The sequence below is a fragment of the Anas acuta genome, chromosome 6 (assembly GCF_963932015.1).
Source record: "Anas acuta chromosome 6, bAnaAcu1.1, whole genome shotgun sequence".
Classification (NCBI taxonomy): domain Eukaryota; kingdom Metazoa; phylum Chordata; class Aves; order Anseriformes; family Anatidae; genus Anas; species Anas acuta.
In genome coordinates, this window is record NC_088984.1 from 37,221,216 (window position 1) to 37,237,961 (window position 16,746).

General features: G+C 37.4%; 1 long non-coding RNA gene across 1 annotated transcript in view; it reads left to right on the forward strand.

Annotated features, from left to right (window-relative positions):
* The window catches only part of LOC137858590 (uncharacterized), a 155,133-nt gene that overhangs the window by 87,505 nt on the left and 50,882 nt on the right, over positions 1-16,746 (forward strand). Inside the window, exon 4 of the long non-coding RNA XR_011097870.1 lies at positions 2,483-2,561. This is a non-coding gene — a long non-coding RNA (uncharacterized lncRNA). The remainder of the gene's footprint in view (positions 1-2,482; positions 2,562-16,746) is intronic.

Here is a 16,746-nt window from a genome sequence, read left to right on the forward strand (position 1 = left end):
CATACACGGCACAATCCCAGAGTGAGCACATCAGCACGTCTTGATACATACGACAAACAGAGGGGAAAGTTAAAAGGCTTTGCAGCTGAGGCTGTTCCCCTAACCCCTCTTACATTGTGAATATGCTAAACTTTGTGTTTTGTTTTTTTCCTTTCTTTTGTGTATATAAATAGACTTGTAATTCTGGACCAAAGCAAAGTAGCAGAGATCTGTTAGCATCAGTGAAACAAAGTCAACTTACACACCGAGGCTATATTTTTAGTTACTTTTTGCTGTATGCTATATATAAATTAAGGTTGAAAATTAAGTAGACACAAGAAGTGTCTACTTCTTTTAGACACTCTAAACCTAGGCCTTCTTTTCAGACCAATACAATATTACTGTTTAAGAAGTAATTCATTAATTCCATCTTAATTCAATAATTCAAAACGATTTAATAACTCTTTTGCATGAGAAACCTCACCAGGTGGCATCTATTCACAAAAGGAGCTATATCTTTAATTTGCCTCTGCTACAAAGTTGGCTTGCCCCTGTGTTTTTTGGTTACAGCAGCTTTGATCGTATTTTACTCTATAAAAATAGAGTCTGCATCTGACAGCATAGAACACATTTATTTAAAATATGGGAAACTGTACAGAAATAACAATAATAGCATCCCCTGCTTGTATGAGGGAGAGTGAATGAGAATGTGACAATTTCTTCTCTACTGTTATCTATCCGAACAAGGTCAAAATTTCAGCTCTAGTGACCTTGTGGTCACAAAGATCACAAATCACAAGAGAGAAAAGGTTAAAAGAAAAGGGCCATTACAACAGTCAGTTGTACATGGCTACAATGCACAAGACAACCTGCAGTTGTTGTATCTCTGAAACTCTTTTTCTTAATACAGAAACTAGGTTTCACCTCCCGATGTTCAATAATTTACAATACACAGATCACAATAATGCCCACTCTTTCTCAGCAACAATAAGAGAAATACCACTTCATTTAAATATTAAGAACCCTCAAAATTGAAGAAGAAAGTGCCAAAAATACAGGCACTACAAATTTGTTCTGGTGAATTTTGGCGTAGTTCTGCATACAGGAAAGTCCTTTTTGAGGAAGCCGCAGACAGGTTCAGCATTACATAGTAATATCAACAGGAATATTATAGGAAACCTGATATCAACGAAATCAGGATTCTAATAGCTCTATGACTCCTGGAAGAGATCCCTGCTTTGTAGGGCTTCCTAAGCCCCAAAATGGACCAAGAATGTATTTAGGTTCTTTCCAGGCTGTAGAGGCACAGAGACCTTACTGCACAGCTTCAAAATTCACAGCTCTCCCTGCCCTCAAGTGACCTGCCTGCAAGTGCCCTTAAGTCTTTAAACTCATGGAACATTAAAGACCATATAGCATTTAACCATAAATGCCACCAAAATTAAAACCATATAGATCTGCTATGAACACCAGAGTCTGTCTCTCTGCCAATGATCATATTTAACTTTTCATACCATCTTATTAAGGACTATGTTAGTATATAATGTAATTTAGAAGAGCTTTTCTGCTCATAAAGCTATGGCATCTCTAGAGGAGTTAATATTTGTTCTGAGGATCAACAGGCACTATAACTGAAATTAAAGATGACTTTTTCATCTAAAAAATCCTTTCTAAGCCTCATTGACTTAGTGCCCTACTCACAGCGTAGGGTTTGGAGCAAAAACAGAGACCTGGAGTCAAAGTCTGATGACAAAAAAAAAGTCAGTTATTGGCAGGTTTTATCTGATTTGATCTTACTCACAATGTATCTCAACTTCATACAATGTTTTAATCAAAGTAAGCTTTTATGAATATCCATTATATCCATTTCTACTTATTCTAATGGATCCTAGGACTGAGAAACCTATATGGTAGGAAGTAGGGTCTAGCTATTAAAGTAATTTTTATTATCTACAAGGAAGCTTAAGAAACGTATTTCAAAATCAGTTCATTAAAGGAACTAGGACAGCAATGAAATCAGTCAGCATTTATATAACGTTCTTTGGACAACAGTTAATTGCCCAAACAGGTTACAAATAACATAATTTAGCAGAACCAAGCAGGTGCAAAGGCTATATGTGATTCAGCCTCTTAGGTATCAGAAGTGCCACAACTTGCTTAAGAAGAGGCACAGAAGTAGGAAGGTGTCACTCATCCTCCTGCCCTGCCCCTCCCTTGAACAGCACTGTGGGGATGTGTACTGTAAATGGTAAATCCTTTCAAAGCTGCCAGATCCCTCCTTAAATAAATACCAAACAATTAAAAAATGTGCTCAATCTCCCAGTGGATGTTAGATCAAGCGGAAATTCAAAATGCAGCGCTACTTTCTAAATTTGCCTCTATGCAACTTCATGTTTCAAAGAATAAGAACACAGTGCCCAAAGCTCCATGACAAAAAGGGGAATAGTATCTCAGGAAGTCCCGTTTTCCTTTGCAAAGTTAATCAGGACAATATTCTATGCAGATATGCTGCCTAGACAACCTCATGGGAGCTCAGACTGCGATCCCCTACTACGTCAAAGGGAAGGAAGAAAGCATGACAGGTAGAATATTGTCTTTTTTACCATTTTACTATTTGACATATTTGTTTGTGATAAAGTCTGCAATCTAAATACAAATGAAGGCCCCAATGCTCTGGGCTTTTAGTATATCTTGTTTAGAAATACAGTAAATTAGACAAACAATTCAGAAATGTACTTCTAGATGAGGACAAACAATGGAAATCTGCATGCCTGATCACAGGTAGGTGGTGACTCTTAGAAAAGGTTTTAGAGTTACAGTAAAAATAAGAGAAGGGATGCCAACATCTCTGCCAAACAGCAGAAGAAAATCTGGGGCATTCCTTTGGGTATGTATATTTGACTTATGGGTCTAGAAAACAATTTTTAAATGCTTTTGTGGAAGTGAGGGTGGCTGGATTTGTTGGGGCACATACAATACTGCAAGTATGACTACAATCCCTGAATGCCTACCCGGGAATTAAAATAGTTATCAAGTTTACAAAAGTCATTCATCTTTTCACGAAAGCAAATATGCATGAGCAGTCCTCCTCCATGATTCAAAGTTAAATGTTTTAATTCAGGCAGGCTCTGGGCTCTTGTCACTCCTTTGCAAATGTGTGCCTAATTTGACACACAGAGCCAAAGATTAGTTCCAGCAAAGTCCTGTGATGCATTTAACCATAGGATCAAAAAGCTCCCACTGACTCCAAGTGTGAGAGATCAGAGACTGAAGGATCAAGCTTTATAGCAAGGAGGGTCAAAGAGAAAGTTTCCAACCCACAATGTGAGCACTGTTTTTTATTGTATATCAGTGCTCTTCTCTGAAGGACTATTCTCTCTCCACCATGGCAGTTTCTTTTTTCTGAATGGCCATTATCAGATCACAGCTTAACACTGAAGTTGTTTATAAATGTTCCTTATGACATTACCTTTATTTTTTTATTTTTTTATCAAGCCATTTTTCCAGCATGAAACAGGACTTTTATTGTTCATATATAGTAGGCAATGAACCTGCAAATGCAGCCTTTATAAGCCCTAGGAACTTCCTCAATGAGCAAAATGACTAACTGTGATGGACATTCATAAATCACTCTATATCATTTATCATATTTCCCAAAGTTTCATTAATTCCTACAGGAAGGAATCAATATAATGTACATCTTCAGGAGCCAGCAGGTTGGCTTGGCCTCTAGGCATAAAATAAATATGATGCTCACTTCCTTACTCAAAAGGTGCAAGTTTTGTATGCACACACAGCAGAAAATTGATGTCACTCAAAATGAGGGGATAGTCTGTTGACCAGCCACACAGGCACTGGTTTTGGTTTCAGAATGGGCAAAAATTCAGGTTTAATCCTGCCTCCACTGTATTCACTGGACATTTTTTCCTCTGAAGCTCAGTTAGAATTTTATGTGTAAGGCTTTCAACCTACCTCTGATTTTGAGCAATCAGATTATAGAGTGCAGATTTGGTTTCCAGGTGAACTGAGAGGCCACCACCATCTGGGCCAGGGCTGCCCAGGACCCCCTGAAGGTGACCACAGAGCAGTATTATGTCTGTAAGAATCCATAGAAATGGAGCACACAGAGTCTTTTCCTTTTAAGCTGTCAAGTGAATAAAACACAAATAGATTAAAGAAGCCTTTTCAGTGAAGCCTGGTGCAATGCTAAAGCAAGCTTGACATCCTGTGGCCAGAGCCAGCATGGGAATGACTCAGCCTTTGAAAATCTGGACTCACTCCCTCTGGAGACAGTCCTACTCCTAAGGGCATATACTTTCATTTGAGATAGGTGTGACAGTTTTGTGAGAAGTGAGTAAGTATTCTGGAAGAAAAGATACAAAAGTGCATGCTAAATATTTCTGGCAGAGCATGACTAGGAGCTGAAAGAGTGATTCCATATGAAAGCCAGGAGTCTACCCATCATCAGAGGGTAGACAGAGAGAGAAAGTCTGTGTGCATCCTCTGCTCCAGGTAACTCCTTCCCTGAAACAGGGGTACAAATACAAATGTGGGACTGGAGACTGGGAAAGGAAAATAAACAAAAATATGTGCAATGTGCAACTTTAGAAAGACTAGTTTCTCCTGAAAGAAACAGGTGCAAGCTGGAATCTAAATATCTCCAAAAAGATTATTTAGTCATAATCATAAGGTCTTTTCAAAAGTCTGCTGCTTCTTTTTGCAGCGCAGATTTCACAAAAACAAGAAAAGCTGTCCTTAAAATATCTGCAGTAATTGTTATAAAACAATCACATGTAGCAATCTCAGCTTATTGATGCACAAACAATGTACCACATCAATCATTGTAAACCTTTCCAAACCTACATGCACATGTAATTTGGAAGAACTCATCCTACAGCAAAGATAGCAGGGCAATTTGCTAGAACTTAATATAAAACAAATTATTTCTGTTGAAAGAACAAACAGTAACAAAAGGGATATCTCTAGATACACGGTTGCTGAGGCAAGACCCAACATTTCAGCTACACAATACCTTGGGATGAGTAGTGTTTATACAATTTACAGAAGATTGTCTTTGAACTTTCAAGATCATTGATATACTTTTAAAGAGAAGTTAATAGATTTATTGCTAGGTTTATTAAGATAAAATGAGAATTTATTTGCTCTTGTTTTGTTTCCCAGAGCATACAAACTAAACTACCATTATCCAACTAATTTGCTATGTATTCAGCCATGGCAAGCTTTCCAGGTTGATTGCATGGCCTTTGAATCAGGCTACTGATCGGTCATGTTGGGTAGGACAAATGAATTCTGCATGTTTCTTTTTCAAAATATTCACCGCCTGTGAACTGCTTTCTCGTATCTTTGCTCAGGACCCCTGTAAGCCTCTTGACATTCTTGAATGAATATTTTGACATTACAAGAGTACATGATTTTTTCAACAACCATTGTTCTAAACTTTTTAAAACAGTGTATTTTTAGTATATGTGACAATATGCCACAGAAAGTTAAAAAGGAGAGACCATGTCCTATCCTGAGGATACAAAGCAATGGAGCATTTCGAGGATAAAACTACTTCCTCTCTTTTTTGTGTGTGTGGTTAATTCAAAATATTCATTTTTTTTTCAAGTTGAGCCCAAAACAAATTCTTAACTCATTGCACAAATGAAAACTTTTTTACTGTTAAAACGGAAAGTTATTAATGATAAGAAGGAACATACTGAACTCTATTTCAGCTCATAATAAAAAATAGGTTTTAATTCTGAACATAGAATTAATATTGTTGATAATAATGTGCAAATGCTAGCTCAGCAATAAATACACCTGGAATTCTTATTGTATTTGTAAGGTGAGTGGGAGATCACAACTCTCTGAGCTTAGTTTATTCATTGTAAAAGGCATTATCAACCTAGACACCATACATGTACATCAAATAGAGAATTAATCTACACAAAAACATATCATGTATGTAATTGGAGATAGAGAGCCACTCCAGAGGTAACCACACAATAGTTCATATAATGCCTGCCTATTTCTATTTTTTTCACATCTATTTTTAAATTATTCCATATTAGAAAATGTCTACAAGTACAATGTCCTTGCACTATATTCCATTTCTAATCATTAAATAATTATGACTATTTTGCCCTCCTTAGTTAAAGAGTATCAGCTGTGCAGTTGAATAAGGACAACACGAGAAAGAGATTGTTGTTTGTTTGTTTTTTTTAGCAGGTGTATAAACACATAGGCACATGATCTTCACTTTGCAGAGGTAGCTGGTGGCAATTATAATCAGAGTGGAGATGTGTCACTCTAAATTTGTGAGCTGTTATCCATCAGTACTTGTTCTAGGAAGCATTAGTTCATTCTGCAATACACTGAATGCTCCTGTTGATTGAAACTATTTAAGGTTGTCAAATCAGGGCTTTTCTCTGTGCTGTATCACACCTGCTCAATTTATATTTCATTGTTATTACAAATAAAACAGAAATAAACATTTCCTTTATAAAAGACCCCATTAACACTTCCAAAACTGAGAATCTGTTTTGCAAACTACTTTGTTTTGAGGAGTAAAAATCTCAGGGGTATTTACATGTAATTTTCAAAAATATTTCTAGACACCTTAGAGCTAAGATTATAATAGCGCATAAGTGAAATTTTGGGTGAAATGAGGAAGCAGGATGGCATCAAACTCACATTGTTTAAATATCTGAACATAAAAGCCACATTTACAATATGGACATATTCATATGGGATTTCAATGTCATTTCTGCTCTTGTAACATTAATATGCCTTTGGAAATATTACTTCAGCCTTCCACACTAGGCATTTTTATGTCAATGGCATTGGCATCTTTACGTTTGCAAAGCATGCCATGGAATCCTTGCCCTTGCAGATGTCTTTCTTGCTCCAAACTTGCCTTCCAAACAAAAGCTGCGCAAGCAGCAGCTGTTGGACAACTGAGAACTTCGGTCTGAGGGAAGTGGGATGGATTGAAGGGTCTCTTTTGAAGAACATTCCCATAGCAAATCTGATGTTTATGGTTTTTGCGTCTTCCACAGGTGTACAAAGCATACTTTAGGCCTAGTCCAGCCTGTACCCCTTTAGAAAGTGTTGGCTTTGTCTACATGTTGAGCACTGTGTATTTGGATGTCCACCTTGTGAGATATAATTTCTCTTCCCTAGCTGTATGACTGAGGTTTTATAATTAGGTTGGTGAACACAAGCAACCTAAATAACAAACACTCCTTTCCAGATGAGTGTTGTGCTGTGAATATATTTGTGGAAAGAAAGGAAAAAAATATATAAATAAATAAATAGAAGTTTAGAAACAATGAAAATCCCAGACTAAAAGTAAACAGTGCTATACTATTGCTGTTTTAATAGATGTTTATCAGCAGGTAGATTCTTCCTATTGTATTATATCCAAAATACACCAGAAAATGTTTCATGCCCTAATATTTGTCCTGTAGCAGTGTAATGTCTAATACCACAGTGGTTGTAGATTCAGTGCAGGCCCAGAAGAGACCAGGAACATGACTTACTCTATAGAAACTAGGGTTAATATTTGTTACCTTGTAGAATGAGAGTGCCAAGTGATTTATCTGCAGATTCAAAATACCAGGAGTGAAAGCTCAGTGTATTCAGAGTTAGCCTATTTAGTTATTTAACTGATGACTGGTCATTAATGTAATTATACCTACTTAGAAAAACTTAGAAAAAGCCATTTCTTGGAACACAAAGTTGATAGTGGCTTATAGTTCAGTTTTTGGTTGTTCTCTGAAATGAAGGAGAAGCCAAAGAACATCAACAGTAATGCTGAAATATTGCATTTTTCAAAGCTTTCAGAATCCCCATGCTGAGAAGAAAGTTGTTTAAATTTTAATTTAATTTGATAGTAACATGATTATGAGGGACAATTGTTTTGATTTGTTATTCATCATATTTTGGACAACTGAATGACAGACTTGAGAGCTTTTTTTAAAAAAAAATTAATAACCTGTTAACTCCATTGTGCTGCATTATATTTATATTTTCCCCAGGTACTAATACAGCTTTCTAATTGCACCACTGAGTCTCATATTCAAATTACTATTTTTAATTATTGACACATAAAACAATCAAATATGATGCTTCAGCAATAAATTAGCATGATATTAGAGGAAAACAAGCTGAACATATTCACTAATCAAGTCGATGACTCACCAAAATGTCTTCAATCTGCACAATTATGACAGTTGAACTACAGAGTCCAGGTTTTCCAGCAGTTTGCAGGCAAGCTCAACAGCAAACAAAGAAATATGCCTAAACAGTCTGCTGTTTGAGATTTGCTTAGTCCTCCTTTCAGGATGCAATCCAATGCTCATTTTAGCAAGAGGACACTTCTGTCCTGTTTACACAGGCACTAGATCAGCTCTCTATTAACATGTTTGGAGGAGGGAGAAGCCATCCTTTTCTTGGTCATTAAAAGAACTCCCAGTGATGGACAGAAAATAGCATGGCATAGGCTTCATCCACAGTAAGTTACAAGATACACTGAAAATGTAGCAAAGCTACAACGATGGAGATTTGCAACCTCTGCCCAAAAATGTCAGCATTATTAAGGGGGCTGATCTCCCTACTGATAAACATGTTTGACTAAGGTATTGACTGGCTTGCCCCATATACACCCACAAACACAGTGTTTGGGGCAGGCTACACAGACAGGTTCTGCACAGCATTTAAAATACTGCCCATCTATTTTTCTAGACAAATTGCAGTGATAGGAGATGCACAGTCTCTGACCGCAAAGGGGCAGACAACCAGTAGGCCTCAGCTGAGCTGGAGTAAAAGGGGAAAATGGGCGAGGATCATGCAGTGTTGCAGGCACACAGACCACAAATTCCTTCTGCTGGTGTGTACCAACAGCTTACACATGAGATTGTGCAGGATCAAGGCCTTTATCTGCTTGCTAAGATCAAGCCCTAGAGAAAGTGATTGCTTTGTGTGAAAAACAGCCCAGAATCTTGTACTCTGTGATGTTACAGCCAAAGTCTCAATACGAAGATACATCAGACCATTATGTACTGGGACTTGGGCTGAAAATGAGATGCCATGAAATATGCAGAGCTTTTTGTGTGTTTTGTTTCTCTTGCCACCTATTTTCTCTCCCATGAAATTGCTCTATTCCTGTTCGTGGTAATGTGAAATACAGAGATTTCATATTTAGTGCACAACCGCTCCACCTTGGCATGGCATAGAGCATAGCAGCTGAGTGCTAAGTGCTGCCGACACTCCCCCAGTCTGTCTGGGACCCTGGTGCAGCTGGAGTCTTGGCACGTTGGCACTTTTACAGGCACTGTGAGGTGTGAGTTTTGATCTGCTTGTTGCAACTCAAAGTTTTCCTTCCATGCTTTTAAACCATAAATAATTATCCATGAAAAACCAAAGAGGTATCAGATTGCTCTGTCTTCCTGCAGTGTTTTGCAATTGTTTTTATACAGTCTTGTTGTTTTCCTCACCATCTTCTTCTACTCTTCTACCTGCTGCCTGCTGACACAGATTACTGTGCTCTCAAAGACTGCTCACGTCAGTAAAATTTTAACCAGAGCAAACATGCAACCTAATAGAAATGCAGTGTTTCACTAGCATAATTGTGGTGTTTTGTTTTGTTGTGGCTGAAAGTCTCCATCTTGATGAGACAATATGGCTTCTGCTCAAGTAGACCAAACAAGGCATAGTGAAGAATTTGTAAGATTAAAGCTTTGTTGGTGTGGGGATTGCTGTAACACCTCCACTGTGAAAACAGGTACTCAATATTCATTGCTTGTCTTATACCTTAGCTCCTAAACACCATCCAGTTCCTGGGTAAATGGGTAGTATGAGCTGTCATACAGTTTAACACTAAGCTGTTATCATACTTGTTTGACACTAAGCATAGGCGGTTGAAAAGGACATTAGTCAACAGCTAATGATTAGGAGGCATAAACAAACCCCTGCATATGCATGGCAATTTAATATGGCAGGCCTGGAGAATTTCCAACATCATTTGAAAACACAAAATGAGTTGGTTTCACGGTCTTGACTGCTCCTTCTGTGATACAACCTTTTTCCTTTGTGTGACCAGTTTGTTTGCTTTTTCTGAGAAATCAGGTATTCCTTCCATCTAATGAATGTTTTTTTCCAGAAAAATCCTGGTTTTCCATTGACACTTCTTTTCATTATGTGACTTGCCTTTCAGATAGAACTGGCATTAAAAAATAACCATGGTTTAAATGAGATAAAAATAGCCAAGAGACTTTTCTCTTATATTTTTACTTTTTTTTCTCTCTCTTTGTGTTCTCCTTTATTCAACACATTCCCCATTTTATTTTTCACAGACTTTATTATCCACATTCTCAAAATGCCTGATTTTTTCTCTCCCTTCTGATATGTTTGTATTGTTGCCCTGGGGTTTATAGTATAGTGCATGCTAACTGGACCAGAAATAAGTGAATTGTACTCTACATTTAGTTGGAGTTATGGTAGAGAGTTTCTAGCAGAGTTTCCTCCCTCTGTCTCCCTCTTCTCTCTCTTTTTATTAATCTTTGATAACCCTCTTTTTGATCTATACACTACACCCTGCTAATTTACGGATGCTTTTAAAACTCAGACATGGGATTACTTCATTTGATTCATGGAAGGCCACAAGCACTTCAAATTAACCTTTTGCTTCCTTGGGAAAAAAAAAATAAAAAAAAAAATTACTTTGGGGATTTGGTTCACCTGTTGAGAAAGAAGCTGTCTCTTCTTATTTACTGAGATTGCCTCAGTACCATGGAGATGACTCATGCATACTCTGCAGGGCTTAGATGGCACCGTAAATTCACTGCTGGACACCATGGACCTGATCCAGAGCAAACTGAGGTCAAAAAAATCATTCCCATTGACTCCAACTGCAAACCTGCATTATACTGAGTGCACTTTATTCCCACAGAAATTAATGGAAGAAGATGCTGTTTAGTATATCAAAGAACCATGTAAAGGTGATAGTGTATTGTTTTATCTACTGAAAAACAACAGTGCAAAGTGACATCATTGCATCACCGACAGTTCTATCCTCTGACCTTTCCATATCTGTTTACCACCATTTTTTGAAGGTGTCCAGAGAGAGATGTGGTCAGTGTCCAAAGCATGTATTAAGCCCTGCTTTTCTACCAGCCTACCAGGGGGGCACAATATTTGCAAATTCAATAGAATGAGAAGAGCTGAATAATAAGAAAATACATGGAGACTACTTGAAAGTATAGCTCACCTGGGATGGCAGGTAAAGATCTGTGGGGCTTATCTTCAGTCTGAGGCCTGTGAAATTCTGCGAGTGTGAGAGACTACTTTGCAGAGGTCTGCAGAAAGGAGCTAAGGAAAGCAGCCACGCAAATATCATCAAAATGCTGAAAGAGTTCCCTCTACAAAAGTGTCTGAACTGTGAGTTGTGAAAATTTCAGAAGTTCCTTATCTAATGCTGCCCATGAACAAAACAAAACATCAGAATTTGAGTACAAACACTTTTCAAACACTGAATGTGGTGTTATTAAAAATAAGAAATAATAATAAAAAAAAAAAACAGATCAGAGGTTTTCCTTCCCTGTCTCCAGCCATTAGACAGAAAGCATCACACCATAGTTCTGAGAAAATCAAACGAGTAAAAGGGGAAAACAAGAGCAGACATTGAATTTGTTTTCTGCTTTTCTAAGCATTTTATAAACAAAAACTTGACAATTAGAAAAATAAACCCAGAAACTGACGTAGTGTTAGCTTAATACTATTTTCCATCCCCACAAGCTTCTCCTCTGCTCCCCTCAGTATTCAGAGACAAAACTGATTCTCTAAATCTGGTCCACAGCCCTGATCTAATTACTTGACTGCAAACTACTTTACATAACTACTAACAAGCAGCACGACTGTATTGTTCAAACACTGTTAGTGTGAATACCATTCAAGTCTTCAAGAACAGCCATGAACTTAGGAGGGCAATAGTGCTTTATGAGGGTTTAATACAAAGCTACATTGTGTGTACCCAGTGGAGTAGAACAGGGCAGTAGCAGAAGCCCTTTCTATTCAAGAATATGAATATTCTTTCTATTCACCATCCATTTTCTGCTTCCGATAGCACAGGTTGCATATAAATATATATATATATATATATATATATCCCAGAAGGTGTGAGAAATGGCAAGATTAATGTTGTATTTTCATCTTCACCAGAGATGCTTCCTGGTGTTACATTTGAGTGCATCCCACTGCCTTGCTTTAGCCTGTCTGCCTCTTAATGAATCAGGACTCCATGAAAACTGGCTCGGTCCATTATACCCGTGGGTCATTATCTCCTAGATCTACAATAGCCTTCTAGTCAGGACCGCAACATATGGTAACTGCCACTGATCAACACACCACATAACGCTGTTTATTATCCACTCACTGACAATGATGCTTCAGGCAGAGACTCCAACAGGGCTCAGGATGCATGTAGCAGAAGCAGTGGGTTTTTCACCCTAAAAAGCTGCAGAATTCTATAGGTTAAAGTACAGTGAAAATACTGGCAATTTATGGACTGTGTTTTAATTCATATTTACAAAGAAGACTTGGAATCAGGGTGTTTTTTTCTGAAATTATATTGACTCCTTTCATATAGAGAGCTATTTGGACCACATAAGTCAGCTTTCTCCTGTTTTTCTTCCTCCTCCTTTGTTTCTCTGCATAAGCCAAGTACTCTCATCAATCAGTCTTCTCAAGTTCTTCAGGAAACAACTCAAAGTGCCAAAGGGACCAAAGAAACAGCAATAACTATAGTGACACCAAAAGCCGCAATAGCACCTGGACCTGCACTAGCAGCAAAACGTGCAAGATTTATGGACATTACTGAGCCAATGCAGAAAACACAGCTGAAGTCATCAGCCTAGAGCAATGCAAACTTACTGTGCTGTGGCACTGGTGAAAAATTTTTCTTCAAGGTCACTTGATCCCAGAGGTTCCAATGTTTTTAGGAAGAAAATATCTGTAGCATACACATACGATCCTGTTTTCATGTTGCTCCCCTTTACTCCCTGCCAGCCTAGTGAGAATAACCCTGTGCATTGCTACTTGTGAATGGATTATATGCAGCATCAAATGGCCAAACTATCCACTGCAGTGAAATGCATTAAACCTCAACACAATGCAGAACAGATAGAATTGGAAAGAAAGGAAAAAATAAAATAAAAATTAGAAAGAAATACCAGGATGGCCCATTTTATATCTTGTGCACTTAGAGTGGCCACAAAAGAAGGCAGTGTGTCCTCTTGGCACCTTTGCTACCTGGAGTAGCTCTTTACTATGCATCCCAGCCAGCAAAATCAAGCTTACTGCCAATGCAGTTAAAGAAATGGAACAGAGCTGAGATAGTCTCAATATTTATAATCAGATGTGTTAAGAAGATGTTAAGAGTATTTATTTGTTCCTTGCAATGATATAATGTCCCAGATGATTTGTATAAAAGTATTTAGTTGTGTCTCACCACCTTACCAAATACTACATAGCTATGGGTTTTGGAGTGGCTGTGGTTCAACACAGTGAGTCATGACTTCATTTTTGATAAAAGACTGTTCGTTTTTCAAACAAATATTTGAGGAAAAGGAGTAACCCTGTCTCTCTTATAATCAGTGCAAGCATACAGTAGTGTCAGTCACAGTATTATTTTACAGTAAAAAGATGACAAAGTAGGAAAAATAACATGAAAGTCCCCATGTGCAAACACAGCTACTTTCTTTTTACCAGTCTTGGCAACGTTATGGGAGAAATTGGGACCAAATGCTACTTCTTCAAAATCTCCACTAATCCCTTATTCACACTTTTTTAGTACAATGTGATGAGATACACAGATGTCTTAGGAGAGGGAATAAGCTAATGGTGAAAAATCTGCCTTTATCTTTCACCTTATTTTTTTCAATGAACAAGTTAAATTGTCCCCGTTTGGCTTCACAAGCAGTATGCTTCAGTGCAAGCTCAAGCACAAGCTGAACAAAAACTGGACTCTGATGCATTATTTATAGCTCCTTGCACAAGCCACTTTGCATGAGCATTTATTAATTGTCTGCAAAATCAGCGAAATACGTTTTGAGCGTGTCAGCTCAGCATATATTGAACATAATTGCACATTTGAGCCACACGGTTGTTTATGTCACTTTGTAATCACACTAATAATTACCAAACAACCAAGTAATTCAATGAACAGTAAATGTAACATTTAATTACTTTATTAATTTCCACATAACATGGAAGAAGGAAAATAACCATCTCAATCTATAATTTTGCTCTATTTGCAAACCCTATCTTTATGTAGATATATGGGAGAAATTATGAAAACACAGCACAGGAGATGCACAAACATAACTCAGTGCTTGCTTGATGTTTTTGTGTTGGCACCTCTCCTGCATGGAGCTTTGAAAATTTATCCTATAATGTCAAGCAACTTCAAGGCATCGTGGACTTCGAAAATTAAAAGGAAAAGAAAAAAATAAATTCTGCACTGAGATACAAATTCCACCTTCTGTCAGGGACTTACTGATTAGAAAACTCTTTATAGGTTAAGCCAACCATTACATTTTTATGTTGCTATATATTTCAAAACATAAAAAATAAAACATTTTCCCCATAAAACCTTTCAAAACCGTAAATACTCACACAGTCCATAGCTCCAGACGAAGTTGCAATTTATTATTTATCTGTTTTTATATTCTGCTATAGTATCTCTTTCTTTTATAAGTCTGGCAAATCTCCCACAGAAGTTTCTTCATCAGCAGTTATTTTAAACTACAGTCTTTCATAGTACATGCTGCTCATGTGTTGAACCAGTCCTCAAGAACTGTGTGTTTTCCCAGCAAAGCGTTCTGGTCCAGGAGATACAACAAAATCACTGCACTTAGTGAACATTAAGGAAGCTTTTTAAAATCCAAATGCATCATTTTGAACCATGCCTGAATTCCTGCTGAGCATGATTTTTTTTCACAAGTGTTTCTGCATTCATGCTGCCTTTAGTAATGATGCTTAAGACAAGCTCAAGTTTTCAATGTCAAATTGTACAAGTCAGTTGCATCTGCACTCAGAGAGCTTGAAACCCTCAACTTCAGTTTCCCTGCCTGGAGCATCTCTGATCTAGAACCAGAGCCAAAGTGTGAGCTATTTTTGTGGCTATTTTTATGGAACACCAGGAGAAAGTGTATTTGAACCCTATACTAATGTGGAACTACAGGTGCAGTTTCTGAGGCACATTTGGCTTTTCTTGCTAGAGTCTATAGTGGTTGAAAGTATTATCGGAATGTTATCAGAAGGTATTTAACTTCCAGCGATGATAGCAGAAGGTCTGACCCAGCTCTCAAAGACAATGTGCTCTGACTGTCAAAGGACTCTGTCAAACCTTTGCTTGTTCTTGTCTGTGGGGCTTGGGGGAGTCAGTTATTTGTGCCTTCTTCAAGTTGCACAGTGATGACCTTAAAAATGGAACCTTTTTTTAAGGTTGCTATTTAATGGTAGGACAAATGCAAAGGAGTGAGCACATCTTGCAGTATGACTTAGTCCTACTGTTTATCCCAAAACAGAACTGAGGCCCACTTGTATCTACATCAGAAAAAAAAATGGCTCCAGATGGGCCTGGAACCTACTTCTTCTCAAAATAATTTTTGAGCATATCTTTTCAGTACAGAAATAGTTTGTACTTCTTCTATCATTTTTATAGACCTTCTGGTGTTCATTGACAATTGATCAGCTGGATAGTTTACCAAAAGACAGCATGAGAAAGTAGTGAAATAATATACTGAATAAAAAAAAAAAAAAAAGACTTTAGTGAAAAATGTAAATGCTTTGCTTTGTCCTTGATGTTTAACACTCATATCTTTCAGCTCATCTACTTTATTTATTAGACTTTCACCTTATCCCTCACAGTTACTCTGACACACAAAAGTTCTTAGTTCAGAGAGTAAATATGGTACAATACAAAGGGTTATGAACATAAAAAATGCATTAGAGAAAAATGTAAATGCTCAGATTTGTCCTTGATACTTAATACTCTTATCTCACAATTCATCCACTCTATTTATTAGACCTTCACCTTATCCCTCGCCACTGCTTTGACAGTTGAAACTTCTTTGTTCATCAAAGGGTAAGATTGTTTGAGTACTGAATAGCAGTACTCCAGCTGCCATTGGTAAACTTATCACAGGTTGTGTAGCTGGCGATGCTGCTTCTGAAGGAGGAATCTGAGAAGTTTTGAATAAAGTCTGTGGAGCAGAGGCCCATATAACATCAGATTTGTTCTGGTATTTAGAGTAATTAAATAGTCATTTATATTCAAAAGCCCTGTACTAGGAGCCCTAGGTGCATGTGAGTACTGCTACAAGTGAGGATCTGTAACCATTTTCACCTCTAACCTCAACAAAGAAAGTGATAGGTCTCATCTATTTCCAGTTGTATTGTTCTTGATAACACTGAAATGTAAGCCAGCCTGGCTTCAGTGAACACTTTGAGTGACCAATTGGTGTCAGTTATTTTACAATATTTATGCAGTACTGTTTTATTTATATTTTTCCCATTAAGTTAGCAATTAGTATGAAATACAGGCTTATGAATTTTTAACAGGACAATTAGCAGTTATAAGATTAGGGTGGAGCCATTCTGGTCAAAATTTGTCCTAACAGTGTACATGTATAATTTTCACCACTGCCTGGAGTAATTAGAAGTAAGTACTAGTACCAACAGTCATTCAGCTGACTTTAGTTT